The sequence below is a fragment of the Chiroxiphia lanceolata genome, chromosome 2 (assembly GCF_009829145.1).
Source record: "Chiroxiphia lanceolata isolate bChiLan1 chromosome 2, bChiLan1.pri, whole genome shotgun sequence".
NCBI classification, from domain to species: Eukaryota; Metazoa; Chordata; class Aves; order Passeriformes; family Pipridae; genus Chiroxiphia; species Chiroxiphia lanceolata.
In genome coordinates, this window is record NC_045638.1 from 106284774 (window position 1) to 106311997 (window position 27224).

At 37.2% G+C, this 27224-nt stretch overlaps 1 long non-coding RNA gene across 1 annotated transcript in view; it reads right to left on the reverse strand.

Moving 5' to 3' along the window:
• Nucleotides 1-1499: 1499 nt before the first annotated feature.
• The window catches only part of LOC116782401, a 110780-nt gene continuing 85055 nt past the window's right edge, over nt 1500-27224 (reverse strand). Inside the window, exons 3-7 of the long non-coding RNA XR_004355226.1 lie at nt 14425-14707; nt 7898-7981; nt 3252-3358; nt 2134-2193; nt 1500-1586 (exon numbers count right to left, since the gene is read on the reverse strand). This is a non-coding gene — a long non-coding RNA (uncharacterized LOC116782401). The remainder of the gene's footprint in view (nt 1587-2133; nt 2194-3251; nt 3359-7897; nt 7982-14424; nt 14708-27224) is intronic.

A 27224-nucleotide genomic window follows, 5' to 3' on the forward strand; every position in this document is an offset into this window, starting at 1 on the left:
ATTTTGGTTAAGTTTTCTGCATGTGATATATTGTTTTTCAAACAAACAGAAAACAAAGTTGCTTCCCCAAAATTTTCTAAATATGTGCAACAACTCAACAAAAAACTTTATTCTCTAGCAGATGTAAGATATAATCTAAGGTATCTGAGGTGTGAAAAATTATGCAAAGTAAGAAAAAGCAATTATGGTTCCCAATTTGCTAATCAAAAGCAAAATGCTCAGAGTGCATATATTTAACCATGCAGCTGTCTGTAAAGCACCTGCCTCAGGTACAGCAATTCACCAACTTTGAATCTTCAAAATCCAGAAAAACAAAACTTTAAAAGCAAATCATTATATCATTCTAAAAATACTATGTTTTTAAGAAGTATTTTGGCACCAGTCTTCTTTCACTGTGTTTTCTCAGCATTTATTTGAAGCAGGGCAAGACTTTTACTTTATCACTCATTTGAGAAGCTGGATTTTTAAAAAATCATGAAGGATGATGCATCTGTCTGAACTCTGGATACTGATATGTAAAGCCCCACATCTGAGGTAGCTAGTCTGCATTTTGCTAGAAGTTCTTTATGCAGTCAACAGAAAGAAACCAGCGTTGTGAGTGTGCCAGACACTCAAACTACCCTCAACTCACAAAGCACATATTTTCTGCTCAGTGTTGTCAAAGGGAAAATAATGGCAGCTCAAATGTAAGTACTTTAAAATAAATTAGATGAATCTCAGTTCATGCACCCACAATAGTGCTATCACTCACCTTTCAGTACTGTAAGAACTGTAAACCCTAGAGAGGGAGTCTAAGTTTCTTACTCTCTACATGGTTTTATTCTGCTCAGTTCTGTACCATTTCCATAAGCACAATATGCTTCTTTTTACAGTAAGTAGGAATATTTTTCCCCCATCATCTTTCTTCACATCAGTCCACTGCATTTTTTTTTTTTGAGGTCTGTTAAAAACAGAAATTCAAGATAGAGTCACTCTGTCTCAAATTAAAACAGAAACAGAAATTCGTAGAAACAGCTAGGCTGTGTATGTGTATCAAATCCAGTAAAAGATACACAATATTTGACAAACAGAGGGAATTAGATGTTCATGCATTGTTGCAGAGCTGTAATGTAATGGGATTATTATGGAGCCATAGGATAACTGTTCACAGGAATGGAGCACTGCAATGGATGGGCACAGACTTTCCAGGAAAGATGAAAGAGGGGGATAATGTGCTCTATGCAGATGACTCTCCACCACAGTCACCTACAGTCAAGAGGGAAAAAGTTGGCTGAAAGGACAGGTTGAGGGTGTAAGGACATCCAAAAAGAATGGACATGCAGGTGGATTGCTCCTACAGGAAACTCAGACAGGAAGAGAAAGTGAAAAAATAAGCTTCTTTAAGGCACAGTTACAGACCTTGGTTCTCATGGAGGAATTTAACACCTCAGCATCATCTGGAAAGGCAATGAAGCATACTACCAATAATCCAAATTTCTAGGGTGTGTTGGGGACAATTTTTTGCTGCAGCTACTAGAGAGGCTGCTCTGCAGGATCTGCTACTCATAAATAAGCAAGCAGTCACTCATAGTCAATGTCAGGCTTGCCTGTAATGAGATAGTAAAGTTTAAAAATATAAAAGTAAGACAAGTAGCAAAATAAAGAGTCTAGTTTTGCAGATGTCAGACTTTGGCTTTTTCAGTTGTCTGATTCAGAGGGATGTATTGTAGGGCAAGTGGGCCAGCAATAAAGTTTAAAAACACATTAATAGTCCCTCTGATGTGCAAAAGAGTAAGCAGACATGGTTTGGCTAAATGAGAAACTCCTATCCAAGCTCAAATGTAAACAAAAACCAAAACGAAAAAAAACCCCAAAACAAAACCCCCCAACCAAAACAAACAAAAAAACCCAACAAAACAAAAAAAAAGGTCTCTAGGTGGTGGAAATGGGAACAGGCTCCTTGGGAGGAGCACAGAAGCATCACCCAGGCATGACACAAGAAATGGAACACAGCCAGTCAAATGGAAGCTCAACTTAAAACTAGTGAGGGGCATGAAAGAGAATAAAAGCTTCTATAAAGAAATCAGCACAAAAATTAAGAAGACGTGTATCTGCTGCAGAATGAAGAAGGTATGGAAAAGGCTGGAAAAGTACCTCAGTCATTTTTAACAGGGTTTGTTCTCAGGTCTCCCAGGTCCCTCATGATGGCAAAACCTATGGAAGAGAAGTATTACCCATTGCAGAAAAGAATCAAGGACTCCTAAAGTAAACATATCATACACAAGTCTGGAGATCCAGAGAGAATACACCTGAAAGTGCTGAGCTGCCATCAACTTTGAGGCAATTGTGTAATCTCTGATAAATTGTGATGACTGTGGGCGGTTCACAATGACCAGAAATAGACAAAGGCTACACTCTAAGTTAAGAAGCTTTATCAAGTCCAGCTTCCCAGTTCTGGGAAGACTATGGAGCAGATCATGGAGCCATAGGCTTCCATGAGCAAGAGAGGATTTCTGAATCCTCTTTCCTAAAGAATGTGATCATTTCTAAGGGCAACCAGAATTTTGAGCTTCATTCTCAACACAACCCTAGACTTGCAAGTTAACTAAACCACTTCTCAGTTGTTCAGTTGCTTTTTCTGTGTGAATATCAAATTACCCAGCACCCACTGGTGTTTTAAACTAACCTGACTAGCACTGATAATATGATCCAGCTCTTCAAGAAAGGATCTCAAAACACTCTCTACAGTGTCATTATCTGAAGGTATATGTCCTTCAGATACCTTTTGTCTATCACATTAAATAATGACCTTTATAGAGGAAGGAGCTCTGTAATTTGTGAACTTCAGTTGGTTTAGCACATCTCTTGCCGAAATGTCATATTTTAATTAGTATGCACACTGCAAGAGCAGCCTCAAATCATTTAAAAATTAATATTCAAAATAATTTCAAAGCTGATAGGAGCCGATACCCTTGGTTTATTATTCTCTACTGCAGCAGAATGTACGTTGGCATTTTAAAAACAGACCATTTTGAATTTGTGTGGGTCATTTCAGATCCAAGAGCTTTCCTAGGCACCCAACATTTTTACACTGGCTAGTCATTCAAGATCTGTCACTTGATTTTGAAGCACTACAGTCATCCACAAGCTCTTCCCCTTAGGCACTTGAGAAGGGTGGGTAGTCCTCAGAAATATCTGGTTCATGTCTGCTTTCACCATGAACAGGTTTAACATGTGTTTTGTCCTTTCTGACAAGACTTATGTTTATGTACCTGTGAGATGCAGTTCCACATCAGCTCCTCCTCTCCAAAAGAAAAGATTCTGCTTTTTCAGAACCAGCTGTTCATAGTCAGATGGTTTGAATCTTGATTGGTCCTGCCTAGGAAGAAACAGTACTGTAATCTCAATTTATTCCCTTCTTCCCAGGAGGACTGTACTATCCAAGACCCGCTATTACTTTTTCATTCATGGTGAAGAAATTGCTAATGACACCAATTACGTGACACAAATGTCGCCTCTACATTTTTCTTCCATTCCAGGTCAGCAAAATTGCAACTCGAAAACAAAGATACAGCAACTTGAAAAGAATTTAGGGAGGCTGTTGTTTTGGGGTTTTTTTCCCCCAAATGGAGATGCTGCATAAAATTCAAGTCCAGATAATCAGACAGTGCCCTGATGAATGAGCTGAGAAAGGGCGTTCATGACTGCTATGCTGTATTTTTCTGGTGTGAGCCTGCTCAGACAGTGCTGTGAAATGAAATTGCATTTTACCCATTGCATTCAGTACTTACAATTGCTAGACACAACAAAGTAAATTAGAAAGACTGGCAGCTGTCAATTGATTCTGATTTATTTTCAATTATTTTAATTTTCATACATAATTAGTTTTATAATTCCCTTAATATGCATGAAAATTAGATTTCTCTTTTCAACCATCCTTAAATAAAAGCTGAACCTTTTTTCTATTCAAAGCTACACTCTCTTATTTATAGTGGATGAGAAGCAAATTTGGCTTTCATGACACACTCCTCCACTTTCCTTGGCAATAAATGTGCTTGTTTAGTCACACAACCAAGAACTTGTATTTCATTTTTATAACATAGGTAGACAACTGCGCTAAATTTCTTGCTTTCCTAGTATGACTTTACCTTGTGCATATGAATTATTAGTCTTTGCAAACATATTTCATCTCCTAACATTCTCCTCCCAGGTTTGAATATTATTTGATCATCCTCTTTAGTCTAGCATCAACTGAAATTTGTTGAGGAAAGATTAGTCAGTCATTAAGAGCCAACTGCAGAATAAACTATGAGTTATTTTGTACAGGGTGAAAAATTACCAATATAGGAAAATGCAGATATAATTTAATACATATAAACACATGCAACGAGTCCAGAGGAGGGCCACCAAATTAGTTAGAGGGAAGAAGCACCTCTCCTGTGAGGAAAGGCTGAGGGAGTTGGGGTTGTTCTGCCTGGAGAGGAGAAGGCTTCAGGGTGACCTAATTGTGGCCTTCCAGTACCTGAAGGGATCCCAGAGGAAAGATGGAGAGAGACTATTTACATGTGGCAAAAGGACAAGGGGAAATGGCTTCAAATTGAGAGAGAGTAGGTTTAGAAATTCGGAATAAATTCTTTACTGTGAGGGTGGTGAGACACTGGAACAGGTTGCCCAATGAAATTGTGGATGCTCCATCCCAGGAAGTTTTCAAGGCCAGGTTGGATGTAGTTCTGAGCAACTTGTTTTAGTGAAAGGTGTCCTTGTCCATGGTAGGCGGAATGGAATGAGATGATCTTTCAAGTCCCTTCCAACTGACACCATTTTATTGTTTAATAACAATGTGAGTTTAAAATTTGATTTAAGCTAATGCCTTTTATTCACGATACTGTAACCCTAGAGTTGGGTCAGGAGTTCTCCCATGACTTCTAACTGCAGATTTACCTCCAGCACTTTTTTCTGAGGTACATGGAATGGAAATTTTAATGACAGTCTCCTAAAATAATCCTGTGTACAGCCTGTCCTCAGAACATGCTGGAGATATGGACACATTCTACCCATTTTATCTTGGGACAGACTGAAAGGAAAAAAACCAGACCAACCTAGCTCGCTAGTTGCAAATACACATGGAGAACAGATGATTCCTTTGTACTTCCTGTACTGATTTGTCAAGGAGTTAAAAAATCAAAGGTTATTAATAACACAAGAACTAGAAAACCACACCAAGCTTCACCAGGTTATAAAAAAGATCCTGAAAATCATGGGGAAAATAGACAACCACAAGAAATATTAGCAAAGTGTAAAGCACTCATAAACATGAGTGAAACTTAGGGTACCAAGAATACTAACGATTGGTAGGTTAGCATGAAAATTACTCCACCTAACCAGGGACCACTTATCTACAAAAAAAATTAGAGATTTCTTAAACCACTAGGATTCTTTAGATTTCAAGTAACTTCACAATTTTTTCTTGGCATGATGAATCATCAGATCTCATTAAATTCCAAGCAAGTATCACTAACCTGCTGGCAACTTGGGAGAACATATCCCCTCTGGCCATGCCCTGGACAGAACCCCAACCATTGTTTAACCAGTGGGAAGACACTTTTGCACAAATCCCATTCACCACTAGTTCACAGCCTCCCCCAAAAAATAGTGAGATTAGGATCAGAGATAGCCATATGAATGGATATCTTTATGATACAGTGACAAGAAAGCACAAGAATTGGTAGGATGGTCAGATACACTCAGCAGCTGTGCATGTATACTCATCGCATCATTTATTTATTGCCAGAAAGGGGTTTTCCCCTTTCCACTCATCCCAGGTTTTCAGTGCTGAATAAAAAGTTGTCCAACTATACCCTGTAATTTGACTTCAGTTGATGATTCATTTCACTGTTTCTCCTGCTGAGAAAACAGGCAGACTAAACACATACATCACCATTGGTTCTGAGTACATGACATCTGCTTGTTAGGGATATGCACAATTTACTGGTCAGTGGTACTGGGGCCTGTTCCTTCATGCTCTGTATTTATTCACATTAAGAGGATCTCTTTGAGCCTTATCTAGGCTAAGCAGTCCCAGATCTCTCAGCCTTTCCCCATATGAAAGATTCTTCAGTCCCTTAATCTTGTTAACAGCCCCTCTATGGACTCTCTCCAGAACATCCATCCCTCCCTTGCAGTGAAGAGCTCAGAAGTGAACACAGTACTTCAGGTGGGAACTACTGTAAGCTTAAAGAACAAATCTTCATGTTCTTTAATGTTGAAAAGTTGGACATTTCTACCCAGTAAAGGATATCCTGCACCTCATATTGCAATACTTACTTCCAATATCACTGCAAAACCAGAATTTTGAGACTTAATGTTCTTATAAAAAAATATTTTCAGAAAAACATACTGAGACTTAGAGCAATCAAAGGGAACACTGCCACTGACTTAGCTGGGAATGGGATACAGCTAACTGGGCAAATCAGAAGAGCAGAAAGAAAGGAGGAGAAGCAATCTGATTTATCACAACTTTATCATCAGTGGGTAGTTACAAGAAATCACACAGGTAAAAATTGGGAAGAACATTCCTAGTTCAGAGCTCGCCAGAAGATTCTTCCCAACTATGCTGTCACTACCAGCTGTCCTCTCCACTGCTACAAACTACCTAGGAGCCTGTGGCCATATAATGAACCAAACCGATTCCACTGATTCAAGTATTGCCAGGTAGCAATAGCTGTGGTAGCCATAATGCTTATTTAAATAGTAACATTGAATCAGGCTGAGTTTTAACTAATTTTACATCTGAGGATGGAAGAGAGATGCACCAGAGCATATCTGATTCCCCGAAGTCAAACGGTGAGGCTAAAGAGACAAAGCACAGCAGGACTGAAGCTGTTGCTGTCAGAACTTGTTTACACTGTCTGATCACAGTGTTCAGTTCACAATGCAAATCCATATAAGTAAATTAGAGTAGCTTTAGTTCACCCAAGCACATCTGTCATGCCATCACATTTATGCTGCTCTTACGGTCCCTTTACGCAAGTCCGAAATTTTTGGATGATTCTGTAAATAATTCCTTAAAATATGAGACGGCCATTTTATTTGCTGGGTAGTTTTAAACACAATTACAATTGGCATGATTAGGGATTACAATTGCCTAGAGCTAGCCAAAAGCTCAGCCATATCCACAGAACAAAAGGCAGATCTAACAACTCCTTAACACCCTCCTCCCTTAGCTGTCTACATCACTATATCAAAATATGGCAAAACAAAAATTAAGACAAATTAAACACTCCACCATCCCCCTTTAATCCACTAATGTGTAAGCAATCCCTATCTTTAGATTGAGGAATTTTAGAATCCTTTTATACCTCTTTAAAAGCGATCTTTCTGCTTGTGTAACTTCATGCACTGAAGAGGATGGCATTGAAAACCTCGCTTCCCTTGTCATTTATTCCAATCACAGTAAGAATGGTGATGAAATTTCAAATTCACTTCAGTGTTGTGTGCTTGAATATTCCCGGGAGACCTGATGTCTGAGCAGTTTTAAACATCATTTTTCTACAGGTGTTTTTCTGGGGAAGGAGTCCTATGAATTTAAAACAACTGTGCCCCCCACAAGCCCCCAGCAGCCACTCAGGTGTGCAGTGGCTTTAAAGCAGAAACAGAAATAGAAGGACATTAAGCAGGCAGCTATCAGCCATTTGACGGTCACTAAGGTTTTGTCCATCCTTTACTTATAAAAATTACACATATTTCTATACAAGTTTTATAATTAGAAACTTTGAAGACCTTGTATAAGTCATTGCTTTTTCTGTAGTCCAGTTGTCATAAAAATATACTTTCCTTTACAGTCAATTAATACCTTTTGCACTATTCAACAATCCCAGAAAGTAACAGATTTCCATGTTAAAGAAACTGGTAAACTCACCACTCCAGTGGCTTGTAGCCTCAAGAGACCAACGTCCATGGTGAACTCCATTTTCATGCCCCATATTTAACACTTCATATGGTCCTGGAAAAACAGAAGCAAAAGAATGCACAGAGAGTATTCAGCTGCCTCAGTAGTTCTGGCAACAACAGAGAGACTACGTTCTTGTTTTTAATCCCTGAGGCAAGTACACGGTTCCTATGAAACTATGAACACATAACTGAATTCCTGGGTTTGTATCTCTGTGTTGTGCAAAACATAGGACAAGATCACAGGTATCATGCTTCATACTCAGTGACAACGCTGTTTCATCAAAAATCTGGAAGAAAATTAAAGAATAAAACACTTCTGGTAAGATTTGTGAGCAACAGGAAATGGTTGGTTTGTTGGTAATGACCAGAAAAAAACCTGTTTCTTTTCATAGAGAAGTTATTTGAAATAAAGTCTGCCTAAGCACAACTAAGTTATGCTATGATAGAAAAAGAGGGAAAATATTTAACAATGAGGATAATCTTCCAGAAAACACTGTCTCTGGAGGTCTGAATGAACATGTAATTCAATGAATTTTTAGTGAGATGCTGCAGTTAAAAGAAGAGTGCTTAGATGCACGTGTAAGAATACTAAGAAAAATAAGGTGATTTAATCTCACAGGCAGGGCATAATGAAGTTTATGTTCCCAAGAATCAAAACAGACACAACAACACAGAAACACCTCTGCAGAGAAAAAATGGGCTTCAGAGAAGAGACTCCAGTTCAGGAGAGAACAGAAATGGATGGCTAGAAGCGACAATTAGGCGATTTAAAATTAAGAATTAATAATGTTGAGTATTTGATGGGGCAAATCAGCATGAAGTGGTGATCCTGCTGCTATGGATACTTTCAGGTTGATTCTGATACACTTTTATGAACTTCTCATAGCACATTTCTCAGAACTCTCACAAGCAAAAAATAATTGTTCCATGCCCTTATGTCAGCATTCTTTTATAGTCAAGATATACAAAACAATACAATAACCTTTATCCGGGTTGTAGAACAAATAGATGGTCCTGAGCTGTCTGATTAAATCCTGATCTATCAAGCAGAGATAGTGTCTGGTATTCATGAAGCACTTTGTACCTTGGCTGTTTTAAGCCTGGGAAAATACATCACCAAGTTAGTCATTAATTGTACATTGTGTTGGTCACAGAGGAAAATATTAAAACAATATATTGTGGGTTTTCACCCAGTAGAATTACAAGTGACAAGGAATCCCTACACTGTACCTCCCCTCTTAAAAATGGATTTTAGCCTTGATTCCACTTGTTTATTTCAAAGATTCAGTAATCATGCATTTTGATTGCTATAATTTACATACACTTAAGCACTACCTAACTCTCCAGGAACAAAATTGCACCAACTCATCTTGAAGAAATTTTTTTTTTTTCTAAATCACAGGTGTACTGACATACAGAGTAACACCACAAACTTAACACAGAAAAGTACGCACTCCTCATCCACATTATGCAGCACAATATGAAATTTATTTCTTTTTTACCCCCAAATAAAACATAAAAACACTGTAAAAACAAATCAGAATTTACCAGGTTTATCCTTTATTCTCTTCCATTTCTTAAAAGCATCTTTCTTCTATTTATTCTACTACTTTTGGATACTTTTAGTTCTGCCATTTAGCAAACCAGCCTAATGTCACCAAGTCTGTAGCTCCTCCATCAGTGGCATCAAATGGTAAAGCACCTTCACAAAAAGCTGCACTAAGATATTAGACAGGGTCAATGCTTAATGAGGATGAAATAAGTAAATTTTAGTATCTAATAATTCTATTATTCACTGTAGGAAAATCAGGGACCTGAGAGAACACAAAATGAAGGAGAATTCCAGCAGAATTGTTGCCTTTGTCTATTTTACAGGGATGGATAGATGAGAACACACTTGGGATATAAGAAAAGAACAGCAAAGAAAATTAGATCTAGAATTAGGTGCTAAGAAACACCCTGTTACAGATAGAAGTAATATAAGCCATAAAAGAGCCCTACAATATTTAAAAAGGAAAGAGCACTATCAGATAAGACCAAGGTAACTAACATAATACATAGGAAATAGAAACCTGTGACAGGCATTTTTGGGAAGATGATTAAGCCAGTAAATTTAAAAAATTTAGAATAATTGAAAAAAGACATATGAGAACCCAATAAAGGCATATCCTGGCTGAGCACTACTGTAAAGGATGGTAGAAAGTTAAAGAAATTTTGTTGCACTTGAAATGAACAAGCTAATGAGATCAATAAGGCTTGTAATAATATTTGTAAATAAACAGGGAGAGTTTTTTAGTAAAAATTTCAAAACACAAGTAAAACTTCTCTCCACTTCTCAACCTGAGTGGTGAACCAACAAATAATCCACTTGATCTGCGTAGATGCAGGTCACTTGGACAGAAGGCCTGTTGAACAGTATTGAGGTACAGTTCAGGACTAAGGAAAAGGCAACTGGACAAGGAGTATCAACTGCAAGACAGGAGATGAACCACAAAGAAATGTGGAATACCTAGGCGAGGAAATCTGAAGTGCTTACATGATAGATTTATTCCTTCAGAATTTCATGACCTTAGGGAAGAGAACACTTTTCAGTTACTATCCAAATAACAAATATCATATCCATAGCAAAAGAAATAACTGGATTATCACAGTAATGAGCTTCCATAGACTAAAATGTTTGTAAAGTTAGGGTGTGCTATTAACTAGTGACCATGTAAAGGGGCTTTTTGAAGGAGATCAGGTACTGCAATTCAACAAAATTTCAAAGGATCTGGAAAGAAGTCAGCTTGGAAAAAAAGAGTGGACAGTTTAAGATTGATTGTGGCTGCAAGACCTGGGGCTTAGTAATGGAAACACCCTCCCTAAATTCCAAGCAGAGACTAACCAAGGAAGGATCAAATGACTTTTGTACAGGAAGCCTGAGGAAAGATACCAGAAGACATCCGGGTGATGTGAGAAACAGGACATCTCTCTAAAATGACCTCAGTTACCCAAGTCATGCAGCTCCCTATCCAACAAGGACCTGTGACTGGAACTCTTCCAAGCAGAAGCCAGTCAAGAGGGGATTATGGCTACAGTGGGAATTCTCTCATCTTACATAACTGTTGCACTTCGCATGAATCAGTCTTTGCCTTTACAATAAAACCCTAGTGAACTAAACTTGCCCTAAAGCTGTTATTGAAAAGAACTATTTTTAGGGTTCAAATCACACTAAAAGTCATGTTGGATTTCTTTGGAGAGAATTTTTACCTTATATTTAATTATTACTACCCCTGATGCACAAATGCATTAGACAAAATAAAATAAAAATAAAAATCTGAAAGACAGGTCAAGGCATAGAATTCCTGCACCTGAAAGCTGAATTTAGGAAGATGCTCAATCTTTTAATTCTTGGTTAGTCTCTTCTCTAAACTGAGCATACATATTTCTCAACTGTGCTTCATTTTGTTTGAATATTTGTGAGTCTTGTGGACATCACACTGTCAGCTTCTCAGCATCAACAACATCAGAAAAAAACACAACACAGAAACTGATTGAGGAGTTTCTTATAAAAAAAACATGCTTTCAACACAGTTTTTTATTTTGTGCCCTAATTTTCAGGAAGAAAATTCCTAACTTTGGAAGAACAGTCTTCCTTGTCTTAAAGTGAAATTGTTATCAAAAGTCTGCAAGTGAAGTGAGAAACTCTAAAGAGAAGAAATGCACAAGTCCTTCAAAGTTCACAGGAAAACAGAACAACTCTTTTGTTTTATTTACTTTGCCTTTTTGCTGAAAGAAGGGAGAACACTTTTTTAAAAAAAAGAGGTTATCTCATCTTCATTAGTCTACCAACAATTCTATGTTAAAATAACACAACAAATATTTGCAATTTATGCATTCATGAAAATGGTAATTACTGCTTTTTTGAGCATAAATTTATTTAAACTGCTCTGTCTCCTAGAAAGTCAGGTTCCTAGACCAACACTTCCAAGAACAATGCTATTGAAGCAACCAAACATTTCTTATTTTTTGACCTGTTTTTTCAATTTTACCCACACCTACAGAATCTAGCACTCCAAATGCAACTAAGCAAAGAAGAAAAATCAGAAATGAAAATATATTCTGGAAGACATAACACAAACCTTTAAATATTTGCATAAGGAATTATGTATACAAGCTGTCCCTGGAGGGTATAGGCTGTGAATTCAGAAATTACTTTCTATGTCTTCTACATTCTGTAGGCTATTAGAATTCACATAAACCAGCAGTTTTGCTAGGCTTGAAAGCTTCACATTAATGTTGCTTCATTTTTTATGTGTTGTGTGAACAGCAGCAGAGAAAACAGTACTGAATAAACATTAAACAACTGGGAAAGATCATTTATAGCCTGTGTGTTTTCAAACAAGGCTTTACTATTTCTCTTTTGAATATGTCATGTTCTTACTTTAGGTTTAAGAGCTAACAACAGGCCTAATCAAAATCTTCAATAATTTAACATTATTAGTGAGGACAAGCTATGAGAAAAATGAATTAAATATAAAATTAGATTATGCAAAGAATAAAAATAAACCAAAATTGCAATTCATTTCTCTTTCAGGTGTTCTTAGAACAATCTAAAAATGCTCCACTGTCACCACTCAGCATTTATGGAGTTGGTATATTTAAAGTGATTACAAAAAATTTTCAATTTCTCAGCAACCTTGTTTCCTAGGAACCAAAACCACTTCTTTTTACCTTTGACAAGTTTGACTATTCAACAACCACAGGTAATAATACTCATTATTAAAAATAAAAATAATCAAGAACAAACTTCACAAAGAATCTCTAAGATCTAACATCAACTGTGGCAAGAGTTTATCTGAATAGACACTGATCAGACTGTCATTTGCCACAAGCATGAGCTGTAACAGAATCCAAATATGTAAAATTCACATTGAAAAACTATTTGGAAAGTCCACGATAAAAGTGAAATCCATGAATTTCATTCAAATAAATTGTTTATGATTTTCCTCCCCCCTGAATGTACATCAGTTTTAGACATAAACTTATTTCTGATGTATATTTTGACGTTCACAACATCACTAAAGAGCCAAACTGAACACATGCACAAGTGGTCTTATTCTTTTATGTATTAAATTAGATTGGCAATACATGTATTAAGTTGAAAATCTGAGTATCAAGTTCAGCTCCCTCTCCTCTTTTCCTTAAAGACAAAAAAGAAATTGCTTGATAACTTTAAATGTATGGACGGGAAACACGCACAGAGCAAATTCTAAAGTTTAGAGGATCCAGAAAGTTTCGAATAAAAAGATCTGGGCAGCCATGGAAGACAAAGGAAAAATAAATTTTTTTTTTTAAAAAGTGAAAAAAGTATACAACATCCTAAAGGGCAAAATGTATCTAAAGCTAACAAACAGTTTTAGGGCAAAATTCCACTTCTCAGTAAAGGAAATGCAATGTTCACTCACATTTGAACTCTCTCATATGAGGGTGGAGGCCCATCACTCTTTGTTCTGGCCCCCCTACACCAAGTCTTTTGAAAGCAGACCTGGTTTAGAGTCTAGTATGTTGATCAAGAGGTGGTTCCTCTAAGTGGGTTTGGATCTGTAGGTCAGCCTCTGCAAAAATCTGCACTCCTACCATCATCCCCCTTCTCCTCATCAACTGACTTCATACCTCCTTCTCTGTTTTATCCCTATTTTTGGACCTTCCTTTTTGGCTTCCTGTACCACCATGTCTCATGTAACAAATAAACCACCTTCCAGCCTTTCCAATTTTTCTATATACGTACCTAAATCTAGTGTTTCTTATGTCATTACCTGTCAATCACAGGTAATGGGATACTACTGAGTAAATATAGGTATAATTACTTGCCCAGCACAGCAAGGGGCGAGGGGCTCCCCAGGCAATGGAAAAGCTGGGAGCCAAGGGGAATCCCTGGGCTGCCAGAGCACGGGCCTTTCTGCCTAAGGCACATCCTACATGGCAGGGAGAGGCAAGGGCAGACTGGGTGAAGGGGACCCAGCCTCGAGTCCAGATCGCCAAGGGAGTCTATGAGGAGGCAGGTTTGACACCAGACTGGGAAGTCAGGGTCAGACCAGGGTTCAGACATTCTGGTGACTACCAGGCAGGTCAACAGCACCAGGGCAGAGCCAATGTCAAGCTGGGAAGAGACTCCACAGTTCAGGACAACAAAGTTCCCAGCCAGGCTGCAGGCACCACTGTCATGGGGCTGCAGACAGACCAACCTCCAGTGTCAGTGGCCCAATGGCCCCAGGATGAGCTGATGTGGGGCTCTAGGGCCCACAGGAGAGAGCTCAGGGACAGGAATCCCCTTTAGGACCCTCAGGGCTCTCACAGTTACCCAGGCATTGTTTGCCTTTGCAGGTCCCACTCCCCAGGTGGTCCCAAAACCATCTGGGTTGCAGTGGATCTGTTATTCTTTGTCTCACATGCTCCCCAGGACAAATCATCCTATTTAGCCTTGCATACTTAGGCCCAATTCAGTTTTCTTACCTTATACACAGAGCACCTGTAGACCTCAGCAACGTGGTTTTCACATGCTATTGTGCTCACAGACCATCCTGCTTTCTGTGGTAGCTGCTTGATTAGGGATCATTGACCTTGGAACACCCCTTGGGCAGGATCCTGGTTTCTTTCAAGGATCTTAGCTGATGCCTAGTACTCCATAAGGACCTTCTGGCTCACAAAGTCAAAATAGCTTTCAGAAGGTGACCCGCTGGTTATCTGCCACTTAAAAGTCATAACTGATTTTTGCTTGAATTTTTTCCTTTAATATCTGTATGTGAAAATCACAAAAACAACATTAAGTATTTAAGAACTGAAATACAAGCACTCCAAAAACTTGTGTTAACTCAAATTTTACTTCTTTAAAATGCAAATCACTCTAAAACAAGTACAAAGCATATTAAAAGTCAAAATGCAACATTTGCAACAGATGGAAAATGATCTTTATATATTTTCTCTAAGTAACATTTCTCTTGCCTTTTTTCAGCCTAATGCAGCCTTCAGAACACTGCAGGGCTTTAGAATCTATTAGTATTTCCAGATTTTTCCTCGAGAAAATGAACAGTCTTTCATTAACTGAAAAGACTAAACTACGCATCCAGTCAATGATTAATTATTTGGCAACGACCAATTAATATGGAATCAGCTCAATGGCATTAATTGACATTGGCAATTCCCCGCTTCTGTAACAATGTTAAACATAAATTTAATTAAAAAATAAAATTTGGATATGTTTTCAAATGAATCCTCCATATTCTCATTAGACCCATCAATAGATACATCTAATCACACCATACCCTAATTGCACTGGTGGAATGCCAGACCTGCAGAAGAGATTAGAAAAACGTTCAAAGACACACTAGATAATCTTTTTATTTAACAGTGGAAGCATTAACTATTTCTTTCAGATAATATCTATCTAGTCCAGGGGACATGCCTCTGTGTTTCACACTGGTTCATGTAACTAGATTGGAAAGCTGTGCCCTTTGCTCCCTTGTTCAAACTTCCGTTTCAACTAATACAGGGTCACGATGCCTATTACGCGTATGGGAGATTCTCTCGGGCATCTGAAATTATGCAGTGACCCCCCATGACATTCAACTAATCAACACTGCACTTTAATTTCTGTGTAATCTTCATTAATTAAAGAGGTCAGTTTCTCCACTGAAGGACCAAGGTGCAGTTTCTTGTTTCTTCAAGAACAGATTCAACAAGAGAGAACAGTGACAACACAAACTTCCATATGCAAATGTTACAAACCCAAAGGAAACAAAAAAAAACCAACAAACTTTCCTAGTTTTTAGCTGACAGAGAAAAAAGATTTAATCTTACAAAGTATACTTTATTAGTGTTTTATGTGATTAGTATCAACTTCAGGGTTTTTTTAAACTACTTTTTTTTTCTTTAGCAGCATCAGTATAGTTAAAACAATAGAAGTCAGGGCAATATCTTCCTGCTTTGTACCTTTCTGTACAAATGACTTGAATAAATGCTATGCATATCCCAGCTAAACCCACAAGACAAGAAACTGATAAGAAATACCCAAGAAGGAGAAGAAAAAGAAAGACTATGTTTCTGAGGAGTGGTGTTAGAACCGCTTTCTTAAAAACCTTGAAGATCTATAACTGCCATCCTACCAAAATTTTTCCAGGTGATAACTCGCTTCTCTGTGTGGCCTCCTAATATTTTGCCAAGGAAAAATCTCATAAAAAACAGAGACCTAAGAAACCAGGGATTCTGGAAGAAGCAGCTGAAGAAAGCACTGCTTAAAAACCCTTCTGCAGACACTATTACTGAATACCGTGTATGTAATTCCAATCTGTCAAACCCCAATGAATAGAATAAATTCACCCAAAAGTCCCAAATAAATTTCTCCTGATGGTGCAGTCAAGAAATACTGTTCAGTCTTGATGCATAACACCACATAAAACTCACTGCTGCCACAATGGGTAGAGATTTGCAATGTACTTGTGGGAATGTTAACACCGGAGGAATGTGCAGGTGCTCCCATCGTGCAATACATGTTCTGCAGCTCAGTGTATTGAAAACCACTATGTATATAGTTTCTATTTAGAATCATAGAATCATTTAGGTTAGAAAAGACCTCTAAGATCATTGAGTCCAACCATTTACCCAGAACTGCAAAGCTTGATGTCTTATTCCAATGATTTCTTGATCACAACCACAGAATGTTTTCAGCCACAGAAAATATTCAACCAGAGAGCTTTGACATATTTCTTAAAAAAAAAAAAAGTTACATCTTTATTTAGAGAGACCTTATTACTAAGCACTTTTTCTTTCACTGCCTTTTCTCATCCTGGCTGTCTGTCATCTTCTCCCCCTCCTACATTTTCTTCTTCCTTTTAAAGCCATTTGGTTTTCCTGCCCCCCCCCCCCCCCCTTTCTTCTCTAGCTTTTCATGGCTTTTGGTATCTTCTTCCCTTGTTCCTTTTATATTTTTTCATACTGGACTTCTCTTCCAACAGCTGCATTAGAATGTGGGAGATACTCTGTGCTCTTCCTACAAGTGAAGCTACAAAACAAAACAAAGCAAAACAAAATCAAGTTGGCTTCTGAAATACTAAAAGTTCTTTTGACTTAGGTCATACCCAATGACTATCAGATACCAGGGCCTGGTATCAGATGAACAAAACTTAAAAAAAAAGAAGTAATATAATTAATTTACAAATCTGTTTAACAGGACATTTTCTCAGTGTTAGGAACACACTGCCTGGGTGTTTACTGGACATTTGGTTAACAATTCTTAGTGCTATTCCTTTATCCCCCCTTAGAACACTGTACTAGGGATGTAGCCAGTTCTGCCTCAGCAATTCTACTTCCCCTTCACAGAATAGGTAGCTAAAAAATTAAAACTCAAGATTTACTTTCAGCCTCTTGTGCCCTGGTACATGGGAAAATGTGTTCGGTGCAGGGAACTGTGCATATAGCTGAGGAGGTAGACAGAAGTATTAATTTGCTACCTAAAAGAGACTTTGTTTTCACTATCAAAACCAAGATGCACATATGGGCTATAAAATTTATAATAATACTCCCACCAGAGTCAACATGCTCAAAGCAAAGCAATTGTTTTTCATTTCTGTAGATGCAGCTGTGAAATGAGGCCAAGACACAGAGGAAGGGGTGAGAAAAGAGCATCTTTTGAAGAAACTTTCTCAGATTCTCCCTATATTCCTTCAGGATGCTCCTTAACTGCTGTTAGAGAGTGCACAGAGACACCAGCATTGTCACATGATCTCGACTCCCCTCACTGTGATTTCAGCCCTTCCAAAGCCTATAAAAATGGAGGGGAGAGAAGAGGACAAGACATTATTATGCCTTTTTCTTCACTGGAACAGTCTGGATAATGAACCTGCCCAAGCACCTGCTACGTGAAACAAGCATGTAAAAACCCTACTTCAAAGAGTTGCGGCATTTCAGCTGCCTGCTTTTTACTGAGCTTCAAGAATCTGATACATTTGCTTATAATTGATTATAATTTACTATATTTCCATTTCACAATAGTTATTTAGTAGTCTACTGAATAAAAATTGACAAGGAGAGATTAGAGAGAGGTTCTTTGGTAAACAGGAAAGTACATGCATAAAGATGTTAAAATCAGCATGGACTGCGCAATGAAGAGAGACACAGGCTGACTGGTAGGCACAAAGAAGTGAAGCATTTTTTCATAATATCTTATTAGGATACCACTTCAAATCTTGTTAACTGGAAGCTAAGAATGTACAAAGAATAAACCAAACCCAAACTGCAGAGGTACAACCTAGGAAGTGACACATTAAACACTAGCAACCCACAATGATCATACTTCTTTTCATTGAGTCAAAAAGTAGAGGAATCTGCTGACTACATGGATTATTTTCCAAAGATTTATCCCTCCACACTTTCTAGTATTTAAAAAAATTTTAAAAAATTGTTTAGAATTAAATAATATAATCAACGTCTTTGGCTCTTTAATTGTCTTTTATGTGTTAGGCATCTTTTATGTTTAATTGTCTTCTATGTGTCTTTAATTTGGCTCTTTAATTGTCTTTTATGTGTTAGGTAGAACTTCATGTAGTAAGTTGAGCTTTGAGTAAACTTCAAAACTGAAGCTGGACATGGAAATTTAACAGCTCCTTGGAATTCCAAAGCTCTACAATTATGTATTTTGTTTATTCAGACACTACACTATTTTTAATGAACTGAGCAGATTTCAGATTTTGAAGTCAAGATGTAAGTTCCCTGTACCATTGACATTTCATTTGCAGAATTACTGCTATTTATGTGCTGATTTTCTATTTTTATGTGTAGCTACTTCTATCTCACATGTTGAAAAATATGCCTAAACAGGTGTATTACTGTGTGGAATCATATTTGATAGGTCAAAAATAACGGAAGTAAAATACAGAAAAAGTCGCCACATCGTATACTTGAATAGTTCAGGCAAACTGCACCTGTAATTGAACAAGAGAACCTCACAACAACCCAGTCATCCCAAAACTTCAGGCAGCTACAGGCTGTAGATGATCACAGAAGAGTTGCTAGAATAGGGACTCTGAAACCCTGTAGAGTCTGGTTCACGTCTCTTTTGTAGCCATTCCCACTAGTCTAAGCTGCAGAAAACATTCCATATGCACTTGACATCATGACATTTCTAAATCCTCTCCTAAATATTTGGGCAATTTCACACAAAGTATCTTCGTGAATTGATAACACAGAAAAGTATCTAATTAGGAAAAATGTGTACTCCATAAGCCAAATTGAACTGACCTAGGAGGGCAGAATAAAACTTTGTTCCCAGTAGATTTTATTAAAATAATTTCATCCTTTTTGTGTGCTTTGATCAGCAATATGATAGAAATAGTTATTAAATTATCATCAGTCACTGCATACATTTTACAAGCAATGGCAGAGCAGAATCGTAATTACAAAGCAAGCATTTCAGACCATCTGCAAAGTTATGCAGATGGATTTTTACAGTAATATAGAAAACATACTTATTTATACTTAGCTATTTTTAAGTACTCAAAAGGAAAGGCACTCCATTAATGCTTGCCACCATGAATGCTGACCCAAAAGGATTCATAAATATTAAGTTTTGCTTCTGGCACTTGAACAACCACACTGATTCCAAATATCATGTCCTAATCCACTAGCTCCTCTGTTTCTGATCCTGTAAAATGCTCTGTAGGCTTAACTACCTTTAACATTTCACAGTTGACTTCTTGAAAATTAATGGGAAGAGCAGAGTAAAGTAGGATGGGAGCTAACATCAACAAAAGAATATTTAATATGTAAATCAGAGCCAAGTTACAGTGCTCCATTTTCAAATATTTTGAGCTCTCACTATTTACATATCATAAAAGTGATTTACCATATATTTTAAATACATGCTATCTTTAATAAGCTATACTTATGTCAGTACTTATGGCACCTTTATACAAACAGGATCACATTTACCCTTACCCATTTCAGAATGAGAAATGAAGATTACCAGTTATACAAACTCATAAACTGGGATCAGAGCAGTTTCTCTGTGAAACTGCTATAAATAAGACCATCGGGACCAATATTTCTCCGGTTTCCTCCAAAAAGCAGAACAGTACAGGAAGAAATATAATATTTTTTTATATAAACATTCATGGCAGTTGTTTTCTTTTTTTCCTGACAGACATTGGAAACACCTATTAGATATATTTGTAAAGACACAAAGAATAGAGACATATTGCCATTTAAAACAACTATTAACATTCTTGCACCGACATAGCAACAAGGCACCTCATTATGTCAGCACTGCCCGTATTTGAAGGGAATTTGACAGGAGTGGTTACTCCAGCTCATCATGCTCAGCAAAAGATGGAAGATCTGTTGTGACATAGGATGTGCTAATGTAGGAGTACAGATTCAGGGAAGACGTGCACTATAATGATTTAGAGCAAGGCTTATCATTGTTTGCCACTTGGAATAACAAAAGAACATTTTGAGAAAAGCTGCATGTTCTGACATCCCTATTTACGGTAAGCGCTGCTTTAAGTCAGGAGTGTTCAAAAGAGATTCTGAGGTATTATTTGTACTTAAAGGTATTATTTAACTTAAAGCAGTATTCAAAACAGAGGCTCTGGCCCACAGCACTCTGGGGTTTGACTGACAGGAAAGCTACCTTAAAATATACAACTCTTAGCCCAGATCAGTGCAAGGATAAGAGAACTCGCTGTACCAGATTTAATATTATGGTGCTGGCCTGTGTCAGGACCTTTCCTTCCTCAGAAGTTCCCATACAATGCCAGACTGTAGGTTTTACACTCCTAAAAACAGGACGAAGGGGAACACACACAAGCTGTACCTCAGCACCACAACTGCCGCTTGCTACATTACCCAGTTTGTGAAGCGGATAAAGCTTTTATTGCACACAGGCTCCAGTTACTGAACTAAGAAAAAGCCAAAGCCTCCTTCCATTTCTTTCACTTTTGGAGAAAAAACATCAGTAAAATAGTTTGTGTTCTCATTCCTCCATGCCAGAAAGGCATTCAGTACACTACATAACAAGTACCCTTCAATGATAAGATTGCCTTTCTCTAGTGGAACCATGCCTGATTTATTTTGAAATTTTTACACCAATCTACTGATGAGCTCCTCTTGTTTCAATGCTCTTTTTCAAGTAGGTTCTTTCAGATGTCTCCTCCAAAAGCAATTTATTCTACCTTTTCATCTCCAGTAAGAAAAAGTCATGCGGTTACCATGATTTTGTACTTTTTACTAAACATACATTTCTGGGGTTCAGCTGTAACACCAGTGACAGTATCACAGCTTGGTGCAGGTCAAGATCAAGAATCTTCTTGTGAGAAAGAAATTGAAAATATAACACATTGCTGTTGTCCCACTCATTATCATCTGAAACTATAGTAAGTCACTCTATGTCATCATTCAGATCACTAATTAACGTAACACAAAACAGAACCAAAGAAAATTCATCACAGAACTCCACTTGACAACTCTTTCAGACAGTGAGTATTCCAAATTAATTTTGTATGTAGTATTTTTCTTGTGTTCCATGAGTTTTAGATAGAGTATTCATGCTGAACTCTACATATATAACATATACTGGGGGTGGGAGGGTGTTGGTTTGTTTTGAAAGCATTTATATGACCTGAAACATGACCTCCTTCAATAATTCTAATTTTTGTTGCTTATCTCACTATGTTCTACGACTACAGCTCAATTTTGTGATTGTTTCCTATTGTACTTTACTGGATATTTTAGAGAAGGATTTATAACAACCTATTTCTTCCCTTTCTTCTCTTTTCCTTCATTAAGGATAGCACAGGCTTGCTGCCAGCATTTGTTCCATTAGACACCAGTAACATCATTGGTGAAGACTAGAGAAGAATAGCATTAAGCACATCAGCCTTCCCCCTCCTATTACCCAGGAGCAGAAGTACCCATGGCAGTACCTAATACTTGGTGATTAATCATCTTACTGCTAATGTGCTTTTGGAGTAAATGTGTTGTTTACTTTAGTTTGGTTCCTACTTCCATTCTATGATTTGATCTTCCAAATGAAATTACAGATATCAGCAAAGGAGAAGAAAAGGATGGTTTACTGTTCCTTATTTACCTTTCTCTCTTGATTACTCTCTTTTATATGTAAACAGTGAATGAAATTTTAGCAGTGAGATTCCCAACTTTTGGATGGATCCACTCTTCTGCAGACAACTGTTTTTATACCTTTGCAGTGCTGATATACATAAACATTTGGTAATCATTTATTTGCAGAGAACAATAACACAGTGCAACAGAAGAGCCAGATCCCACATGGGGATCTCAAGTAATACTAAACACTGTACTTGGCCAGAGAGAACACTGATGAAGCAAATTTCTGAAGATACAAGTTTAAATTAGCTTTTTGTTGAAAAGAGAGGATTAGCTCTGAGTTTATATTATCAGTTGCCCCCAATGTCACTTCGGAAACCCGTTCTTTTATAGCATGCTACTGCTTCAGGTACAACAGTTGTCTCTAACAAATTATCACAATTCCCTGAAACCCATTATTTATCATGGATAAATCTTAGCACTGAGACTTAAGTCTTTAGTGTCAAACTGACACTCTCAGCCTTTCCTCACAGGCAACATGTTTCATCCCTCTAATCATCTTGGTGGCCTCCTCTGGACTTGCTCCAATAGGTCCCTGCCCTTCCTGTGCAAGGGACCCCAGAGCTGGATGTTGTACTTTCTCGGAGTTCAGCAGACATGATAAGAGCTTTGTATTTATTAGTGCTGACTACAGCTAGGGGATACTGCATTCATGGTAACACTGCCTGCAGTTTGAGCTATTGAACTTGCTAGAAGATCTGCAGCCTTTGGCCTTTAATCCAGTTCCCGTGTGTGATACTTTACACTTCAGCTTTATGCAAGGGAAATATCTATCAGGAGCCCTCTGGATACAGTAACTGCTCTTACACATTAAAAATCAGGTTCTACTAAAAACAACTCAACAATCAAAAATTTTACATACCTACTGCTTAATCAATGTATCAGCATTGGAGAATGCTGATGCTGCAAACAAACCATTTGCAATTTTATTAAGTGACAAGTGCCTTTGACTACATGTTCTAAGATAAATGGTTTTGTCCATTTTACTTTTAAGTATTTGCTTAAATTACTTAAGGGATGGCTTCTCTTCAAACATTTTTACAGGAGTGGAATTATATACAAGGGTTTTTTGTAGATTAATAAAGGTGAAGTATAACTTCATGAAAGATAAAATTTATCGTGTGCATGACAACAGCTACCCTTTAAGTTTTTAGTATTCTAATATATCACCCATAAAAACCACCTTGCTGTACAACGCAATGTAACCATTAATGTTGACAGAAATTATGCAGTGCAGGTTTAATACTTTATATCTTGGGAATTTTACAATATGATCATAAATGGAATTTGGAACATACAGATTATTCTGAAATTCAAGATTGCTTTGTGGTTTCTTTAAATATTGTCAGCCAAGTACTCAATTTAAAATAAATTAAGCTGTAAAACTACACAGAAGAACAGTGCAGTTTTGAATATCAGCAAATAAAAGTTGACTGTGTTCTATTAAAAAAACAATTGAACTCCTTGCTGCTGGATATGTTCTTATTCAATAACTTCATAATAAATCATCCCCTGCTAAATGCGCTTGGCAAAAGACATTACTTTGTTCTAGCAGCTGTCTTTTTCATCCTTTTGAATCATAAGAACTTCTGAACACAATTATTTCTACAAACTCTAATAGGGCAGGCATATTATATGGGTAAAATCTCTTCTGGAACAGACTAGTGGAAAAAGAAGATGACTCAGAGGGATGAAATTTAATCTATGGTAATAAGCCACTCTGGGACTAAGCTAGCCATAACAAAGAAAATAGACCCTCAATCTTAACAGGAATTCAGGGTTTAGCTTTAAATACTGAGGTATCACTGAAAGTTTCAGCAAATGCAAATGAAGTGCTGCAGGTATATCCTGAGATGTCAATGTAATTCATGGGTTTAAATACAATGGTTTATTTAATCCACTACTGCATAGTAAAGGGATGATTTCTTTAAAAATTACTTTTATAGTAAAAAATCTGTGATTAAAATCTTCCTGTGCACTGGGTTATATCTACAAACTAAGGCAAATGTCATTACCTAGATACTAGGTAAACACAGGTTTATTTACAGGTGTACTGGAAAAGGAATGGCTGGAACAGCTATCCTGTCAAACACATTTTTAGCATCTATATATAAACTAGAGCAGTTTGACATATTTAAAGTACACTGGAATCCAAGTCCACATCTGTCTTGAAGAGGAGGACAAAAATGTTCCAGTCAAGATCAGCACCAAAGTTTTGTCTCACTCCATCATCAGGCCTGTAAGAAAGAAGACCTAGTGATGGGTCTTTCTATTGATATCTAGAGGGAATCAAAACTATATTCCAGATGCATGCCACTGGTAATGTTTTAGGGTGAAGGTGGGGGAACAGGTCTTTTACTTTCTACTGTCCATATTATCAAATCCACAAACTTAGATTTATTTCATAATTATAACTGCACTATATAAACCACTTCCTTCCTTTATATCACTAGATGCAAGCCATGAAGAGTTAGCAAAGCTTTCCGAGTTAGAAAACCCAAGTGTTCGGGAAGCAGCAAGTTCTTATCTCTAAAGAAAACTGTCACGAGACACGCACAGATTTTTCAGCCTGCTTTTCACATGGTGGTTGTGTCCAGCCAGGTTGGAACTCCAGACCACTTCTGCAGTCAAGTAATAGACATGGGTTATTCTAAAGGACAATTCATCAGTTCCTCCACTTTAAAAAATGAGGAATGTCCAGGTGAACTGTGTAGTGTTGCCTGCCTGGATGACTCAGGCTACCCAGGCCAAAAGAAACACCTCCATCCCTTTAATGTGCCACACTGAACCCATGCAAAAGCAGCACACAAAACCTACCCCAAATCCATTTGTGAAATTAAGTTCTAAATCCCCGAGGGCTTTGACTGTAAAATGTTAGAAGTAAATTGAGCTAAAGGAATTTCTGAAAAGAACCAGTCAGAAGCATATTAAAATATTGGGGAATAATTTATAGGTGGCAATTGTAATGATGTGATATATCATTTGTGAATATAAGCATTTTTTCATTAGCTTTTCAGAGTTAATTTCAGCAAGTGCATTCATGTTTAAAGCTCACTGTACTGTACAAGATTGAGCCCTACATCTATGAAGAATATTTGACAACAGTAAAAGAGTTTCTGGGTTTAGTTGACATTTTATGGCTTAAGGTGAAAGAATTAAACAAATGGGAGTTATGCTTGTTTGACATTCTAGATACCCTTCAGTTTATATGCTAAAGCTGTCATAATTTTTCAGCAATAAAACTGTGCTGCTTTAAAACCTAACATTAGAATTGCATACCTCCAAGTGGCTTCAGAGCATACCACAGTTTTTAATTGTTGGTAGCCGTGTTCTTGTCTATATTCTCTGATTTGAAATTAGAAAACAGTAATGGAAATATTTTTCGGTAGAAAACAGACCTCCTCAAGTATTTTGCTGAAATTAAAGTGACTGACAGTTTCAAATGTGATACAAAAATAGGTGTTTATCTTCTGAAGTAGCACAATCTCCATAGCCTATTTCTCTGAAACTTTTGCCTGACAGGGCAAATACTTTCCACAGAATATTAAAACTCACAGGAGCTTTCAATAAACTGAAGCTCAACTCAAAAGCAAAAGTAGACTTTACCTTTAAATTTCCAATAGATCTAAACTTTGACCTCCCAGACTGGAAGACTACATGCTGACATAATACATGAAGACATCATGACATGATACATAAATGACAGCACAGGAAATTACTGAATTTGAGAATGTCTAGATTGAGTCCTTGAATCTGACACACTTAATTGTATTATAACAATATGTAAACACATATGTATTAAATGGAGATACATTTAATTTCTCCAGGTGTTCATTTTCCAAGCAGAAAAGAGGAATAATTATTCTTCCTCTATTTGCCTGCATAAGATTATACAATACTCAGAAGAAAAGAGATTTTTGAGAATTTGGTAGTAAAATAGATGCTCCAAATTACTCTTTTAACTACAATTCACATGATACACCACAAAAATCCTAAGAACTCCAAATCTGTAGAAAGCAAATACTAAGACAGCTTCCTGATTCTCTAAAGCATTTTCCCTAAGTTTTACTGAACTAAAAAGTCTAATCATAGTTGAAGAATGCTCACAGTACAGGGATTTCAAATAGACACAGATGCATCTGATCCAAACTCACCTGAACTCAAACTCATTATAGACTAAAAGCTTAAAGAAAATAATAATTTTTATTATTATTTCTATTTAAATTACAACCAAGAAGACTCACGAAAATCTTTATCCTGATGGTTGCAATGGGAAAGCTCACTCTAGAGAAAATAAAGAGCACACTGCTAATTTAACATGGATAACCATCCATTTAAAAATCTTGGAAGAAACAGTGTGGCAAACAACTTACCAAAAGTGACAGGAGGTTCTTCTGTTTGTTTTTCTGTGTGGATTTGTTGGTTTGCTGGGTTTTTTTATTTCTTTTTTAAGGAAACATACTTTGGTGACAAGAGACTCCTCAGTTAAACTGCAGTTGCCTACTCTAAATTTATTGAGCTTGATGAGAGCAAACACAAAGTCTGTGCTACCCCTGGCACCATCAATCACAGTCCTAGGTGGTAAAACATTGCATCTTAACCTTCTCGACTGAGAATTCTTTGCCTGCTTGCTGACTGAGATGTGCAATGCATGCTGATGCACCTGTGAATGAGGAAAAATAGTCTGATAAACCTATGATTTATTTTCTCTGAGATCAACAAAATATCAAAAACTGTGACAAATGAGAGATCTAGTGGGACTAGGAACCATTTTATTAAAAAGTCAAAGGCCTGTTTACTCTATCTTCTGTAATTTATCACTCTGTAATTTCTCCCAAGACTTAACATCTTTGCAAGGCAACTTCAGAGGTCTAGAAAATTTCTGTAAATTGGCCTGCCGAAGCTGAAATTCTACTTATACCACATGTGAGGTTATTCCAGAATCAAGGGAAGTATGTGCAAATGAAAAATGATTGAGTTGAAAAGCTTCTTTTTTCTTAGAGGAAATCAACCATCAGAAATAACGTGTACTTACATAATACCTTTATGCACAACTACATAAGCAATATAAATGCTTTATATGTATCTTCAGTGTTACCTTGGGGTTCATTAGGAAAAGCATTGCCAGCAGGTCAGGGAGG